The following is a 6,230-nucleotide window of genomic DNA, read 5'->3' as shown; positions in this document are numbered from 1 at the left end:
CCTTTGTCTGCACCTCCCAGGGCATTTGAACAGATTCCAGAGGCCGACCCAAAACAACGCCGCCGGAGGAGAGGGTGCCGGAGCGGTCTTCTAGTGAGGCTTCGGATGCGAGCACACAACCCACCACTCCTGTGTATATTACTCACTAATGTCCAGTCCCTAGTTAGCAAAGTCGACGAAATCTGGCCAAGAGTTGCTTTCCAAAGAGATATCCGGGATTGTAATATACTCTGTTTCACGGAAACATGGCTTGCGGGGGACATGCTGTCGGAGTCCATACAGCCAACGTGATTTTCAGTGCATCGCGCCGACAGGAATAAACATCTCTCCGGTAAGAAGAAGGGCGGGGGTGTGTGTTTCATGATTAATGACTCATGGTGTAATTGTAACAACATACAGGAACTCAAGTCGTTTTGTTCACCTGACCTAGAATTCCTCACAATCAAATGCCGACCGTATTATCTCCCAAGAAAACTCCTCGGTTATCGTCACAGCCGTGTATATCCCCCCGCAAGCGGATACCAAGACGGCCATCAAGGAACTACACTGGACTTTATGTGAACTGGAAACCATATATCCTGAGGCTGCATTTATTGTAGCTGGGGATTTTAACAAAGCTAATTTGAGAACAAGGCTACCTAAATTCGGCCTCCCGGGTGGCGCAGTGGTCTAGGGCACTGCATCGCAGTGCTAACTGCGCCACCAGAGTCTCTGGGTTCGCGCCCAGGCTCTGTCGCAGCCGGCCGCGACCGGGAGGTCCGTGGGGCGACGCACAATTGGCATAGCGTCGTCCGGGGTAGGGAGGGTTTGGCCGGTAGGGATATCCTTGTCTCATCGCGCTCCAGCGACTCCTGTGGCGGGCCGGGCGCAGTGCGCGCCAGCCAAGGGGGCCAGGTACACGGTGTTTCCTCCGACACATTGGTGCGGCTGGCTTCCGGGTTGGAGGCGCGCTGTGTTAAGAAGCAGTACGGCTGGTTGGGTTGTGCTTCGGAGGACGCATGGCTTTCGACCTTCGTCTCTCCCGAGCCCGTACGGGAGTTGTAGCGATGAGACAAGGTAGTAATTACTAGCGATTGGATACCACGAAAATTGGGAGAAAAATGGGATAAAAAAAAATAAAAAAATAATAATAATAAAAAAAAAAGGCTACCTAAATTCTATCAGCATATCGATTGTTGTACACGAGCGAGTAACACGCTCGACCATTGCTACTCTAACTTCCACGATGCAAACAAGGCCCTCCCCCGCCCTCCTTTTGGCAAATCTGACCATGACTCCATCTTTTTGCTCCCCTCCTATAGGCAGAAACTTAAACAGAAAGCGCCCGTGCTTAGGTCTATCCAACGCTGGTCTGACCAATCCGATTCCACACTTCAAGATTGCTTCGATCACGTGGACTGGATATGTTCCGGGTAGCCTCAGATAATAACATTGACGTTAACGCTGACTCGGTGAGCGAGTTTGTAAGGAAGTGTATAGGAGATGTTGTACCCACTGTGACTATTAAAACCTTCCCTAACCAGAAACTATGGATTGATGGCAGCATTCACGCAAAGCTGAAAGCACATTCCACCGCATTCAATCATGCCAAGGCGACTGGAAATATGACAGAATGCAAACAGAGTAGTTATTCCCTCCATAAGGCAATCAAACAAGCAAAGTGTCAGTATAGAGACAAAGTGGAGTCGCAATTCAACGGCTCAAACACGAGACCTATGTGGCAGGGTCTACAGACAATCACAGATTACAAAAAAGAAAACCAGCCCCATCGTGGACATCGACGTCTTGCTTCCAGACAAATTAAACAACTTCTTAGCGCGTTTTGAGGACAAAACAGTGCCATCGACGCGGCCCACTACCAAAGACTGTGGGCTCTCCTTCTCCGTGGCCGACGTGAGTAAAACATTTAAACGTGTTAACCCTCGCAAGGCTGCCGGCCCAGACGGCATCCCTATCTGCGTCCTCAGAGCATGCGCAGACCAGCTGGCTGGTGTGTTTACAGAAATATTCAATCAATCCCTATCCCAGTCTGCTGTCCCCACATGCTTCAAGATGGCCACCATTGTTCCTGTTCCCAAGAAAGCTAACTAAATGACTATCGCCCTGTAGCACTCACTTCTGTCATCATGAAGTGCTTTGAGAGACTAGTCAAGGATCATATGACCGCCTCCCTAACTGTCACCCTAGACCCACTTCAATTTGCTTACCGCTCCAATAGGTCCACACACTGCACACTGCCTTATCCCATCTGGACAAGAGGAATACCTATGTAAGAATGCTGTTCATTGCCTACAGCTCAGCATTCAACACCATAGTACCCTCGAAACTCATCATTAAGCTTAAGACCCTGGGTCTCGACCCTGCCTTGTGCAACTGAGTCCTGGACTTCCTGACGGGCCGCCCCCAGGTGGTGAAGGTAGAAAACATCTCCACTTTACTGATCCTCAACACTGGGGCCGCACAAGGGTGCGTTCTCAGCCCCCTACTGTACTCCCTATTCACCTGTACTCCCTATTCACCCACGACTGCATGGCTATGCACGCCTCCAACTCAATCATCAAGTTTGCAGACGACACAACAGTGGTAGGCTTGATTACCAACAACGACGAGACAACCTACAGGGAGGAGGTGAGGGCCCTCAGAGTGTGGGGGTATTAGGCTTTTTTTGGAATTGTTAGATATTACCTGTTAGATACTGCTACACAGTTGGATCTAGAAGCATGAGCATTTCGTACACTCGCAATAAAATTTGATTTGATTTAGTAGTAAGGTGGGAGGAGTGTTCCCTCACATGAAAGGGCTTGTTTTTGTGTGAGAAATTCTGTCCTACCTTGATATTTGATGACTATATAGTCTTATATACTGGCAAAGCTGGGAACAGAAAAGGCAACTGCAAAAGTATGATCATTTTTAATTAGTCAATGTGAAAAGGTACAGTATCTCAAAAAGATGACAATACTTGGACATACCTCAATTGTTATTTGTGTGTCCACAAGAGGGAGACAAAACATCATACATCATCACATTACGCTGACCATTGTATATTTGGGACAGTTTCCAGGGTCCAGACCCAGATTAAGCATATTCCTCGACTAAAAAGCACTTCAATTGAGATTCTCAATTGGGCATGCTTTTCAGTCCAGAGTTAGATGTAATCTGGGTCTTGTAAACTGGCCATTGGTTTCCACTAGGTTTCCAATAGGCTAGGCTAGGCTGGAACATCGTGACAGAATCCTCTCTTGTAATGTAATTTGCCCACGAGGTGATGTATAAATCATATTCTTTCAAATACTGTTCATATTCGTTCAAATACAGTATATGCTATTGCACTTGTAGCTACATTGATGGTCTTCAGTCGCTCTGTTGTATTTGGGAGTCATTTATTTAACCAAATGTTTAGGATGATCCCAGTCCTTCTAGGCACTAGTCTAGTAGACGACATTTGATGTATAGACGTGTCAGCCTCAGAATTTTTATGTCATGTCACAACAACCCTTATTCCCCAATTCATCTTCACAGGCGGGACACCTTTACATGGGTGACATTTTTCCTACAAGAGATGATTATAATTTATTCACAAGGCCCTGTTCCAATATGGCTATGTTCAGACAGGCAGCCCAATTTTTTTCCACTAATTGGTCTATTAATGAAATTGGTCAAAAGGCCAATTAGTGGAAAAAAATATCAGAAAGCAGCCCAAGATCCTTTTCCATTTCCTTACATCATTCCCTCCTTCCTCTCTTGAAGCTATCACTGATGTGACCTTATAAAGGATTGATGAAAGCTATGCAGTGTATCATTACTTTAATCTATTGAAATGGTATCAGTGATTACGTCAAGGAAGGGAGGAAAATCTAGATCATGCGTCAAATTATTATTGTAACATTCCATCACCACCATCACTTTACTCTGGGATAATCTCAATTGAAATCTTCTCGTGTCCTCTATCACTGATGTGACCCTATAAAGGATTGATGAAAGCTATGCAGTGTATCATCATTATCATTTTTCAGCAGCATACCACCCTGCATACCACTGCTGGCTTGCATCTGAAGCTAAGCAGGGTTGGTCCTGGTCAGTCCCTGGATGGGAGACCAGATGCTGCTGGAAGTGGTGTTGGAGGGCCAGTAGGAGGCACTCTTTCCTCTGGTCTAAAAAATATCCCAATGCCCCAGGGCAGTGATTGGGGACACTGCCCTGTGTAGGGTGCCGTCTTTCGGATGGGACGTTAAACGGGTGTCCTGACTCTCTGAGGTCATTAAAGATCCCATGGCACTTATCGTAAGAGTAGGGGTGTTAACCCCGGTGTCCTGGCTAAATTCCCAATCTGGCCCTCAAACCATCATGGTCACCTAATAATCCCCAGTTTACAATTGGCTCATTCATCCCCCTCCTCTCCCCTGTAACTATTCCCCAGGTCGTTGCTGCAAATGAGAACGTGTTCTCAGTCAACTTACCTGGTAAAATAACGGTTAAAAAAAAAAAAAAAAAAAATACTTTAATCTATTGAAATGGTATCAGTGATTACGTCAAGGAAGGGAGGAAAAATCTAGATCATGCGACAAATTATTATTGTAACATTCCATCACAACCATCACTTTACTCTGGGATAATCTCAATTGAAATCTTCTCGTGTCCTCTCAGCGCCTCCTTCTCAAAACCCATTGGAGGAGAAGATCAGAGGGGCGGGACCTCTGGGTTTCTCATCCAATGGGTTTTGAGAAGGAGGCTAGGAGAGAGGAGGCGCAATAGAGATTCTTCCACTGAGTGAATGTACCCTATGTCATGTCTCTCACTGGAGCTAAGACAAGTCTTGTTCACACAATACCAAATGTACATTATTTTCTGTTGTTAAAATAACCTTCCAAATAATTGTGAGTATCAATATAGCAGCAAATAATCAACTAAAATATGTCCTACCTCTCCACAAACCGTATTGGTGAACATAATTTACAAACGACTAAAACACAATTTTCATTGGTTATATTAACATGCCTATCAGGTAAGTGCACTCAGATGCAAGGTTGTCGCCGTATTGGGCCAACGATACAGCAACATACACTGGTGTTGGCTCGGTAGACTGTGGCCAACGCTGTGTTCTTGCAACAAACGAGTTGTATGCATACATTTTTGAATTACAAGGGACTAGGACTGAAACATTTGGGTGCGGCGTTCTTCAGAAGAAAGGATTCTGCTTTGATGTGGTGATTTTTTTTATTATTTTGCCTTCTGTATTTCCTTGGCTGTTGTGGACATTTTGGATTCCTTTTTAGTTTTAATGTTCGTTTTTATATTTTTACCCAAATACAATTATTTTTGATAACTATTTCCCCCGTTGATTTTAGTAATCGCTTTTTGTTCATGTATTGTTTGACTGGACACTTTTTCAGCGAGACGCAAACTCTGAACAATAAACAACTTTTGAGGGGATTGGTCTCGCGAAAGAATGCGTCTGACTGATTAGCTAGCCAGCTAGCTAGCTAGGTGTAGTTTAAGTGGATGCTTGGAAGAAACAAACCTTGTCGGCCAGCGAATTTCTACAGTTTAAAACGTTCGTGGATTTAACCATTTTCGGACTATATATCCAATGAGAAACTAAATCGACACCATTGTATGGTAAGTGAAGTCTAACGACACTCGTTATCACTGTAGCTATATAGGTAGCAGTTGGCTAGTGTGTGTGGTCGCGAACAAACGCTTAAGCTAGTTACCCAGTCGGGTCGCTAGCCGGGGGGGGGGGTATTCTCGCTAGCTTGCACTCTTTACAGGTGGATTTCCTTACGAATGGTGTTGGCTAACTAATAATTACTAATGCAGTGGCGTTGGTTGGTTATTGTGGTAAAGCAAACTAGATAGTTTGATGGTTTTACAAGTGGCAATATCACAATCTGGCAATGAACGTTACTCGTTTACTTGTTTTGTTTTCTTACACTGGAATGTCGTTAATGTAACTACTGTTTACGTTCCATTAACGTTAAGCTATCTGACATTAGGTACTTTAATAGCTAGCTAGAACGCTACCAACCTACAGCCCAATTCATTATCTGACATTGTCAATAAACAGGACTAATCAATATAATATAAACAATCAATATAATGCGGAAATAAGAGGCCAGCAAACTGTAGCTAACGAGATTCAATGTATGTTGTTCATCGCTTCCTGTGTCGCACACCTTCAGTTCGTATTCGAGGACCGATATCCTGCTGTACTCGGCATCTTGGCATTTTCA

At 44.6% G+C, this 6,230-nt stretch overlaps 1 protein-coding gene across 4 annotated transcripts in view; it reads left to right on the top strand.

Annotated features, from left to right (window-relative positions):
* The first annotated feature begins 4,954 nt into the window (after positions 1 to 4,954).
* LOC129818331 (erbin-like) overlaps positions 4,955 to 6,230 on the top strand; it is a 143,690-nt gene continuing 142,414 nt past the window's right edge. Inside the window, exon 1 of one of the 4 annotated variants that reach the window (XM_055874113.1) lies at positions 4,955 to 5,616. The gene's annotated coding sequence lies outside the window, so the exon portion shown is untranslated. The remainder of the gene's footprint in view (positions 5,617 to 6,230) is intronic. The other 3 variants (XM_055874114.1, XM_055874115.1, XM_055874116.1) reach the window with 3 other exon arrangements.

The sequence above is a fragment of the Salvelinus fontinalis genome, chromosome 21 (assembly GCF_029448725.1).
Source record: "Salvelinus fontinalis isolate EN_2023a chromosome 21, ASM2944872v1, whole genome shotgun sequence".
In the NCBI taxonomy this organism is placed as follows: Eukaryota; Metazoa; Chordata; class Actinopteri; order Salmoniformes; family Salmonidae; genus Salvelinus; species Salvelinus fontinalis.
Note: the sequence above shows the minus strand (reverse complement) of the source record. Positions and strands in the feature narration are given on the sequence as shown.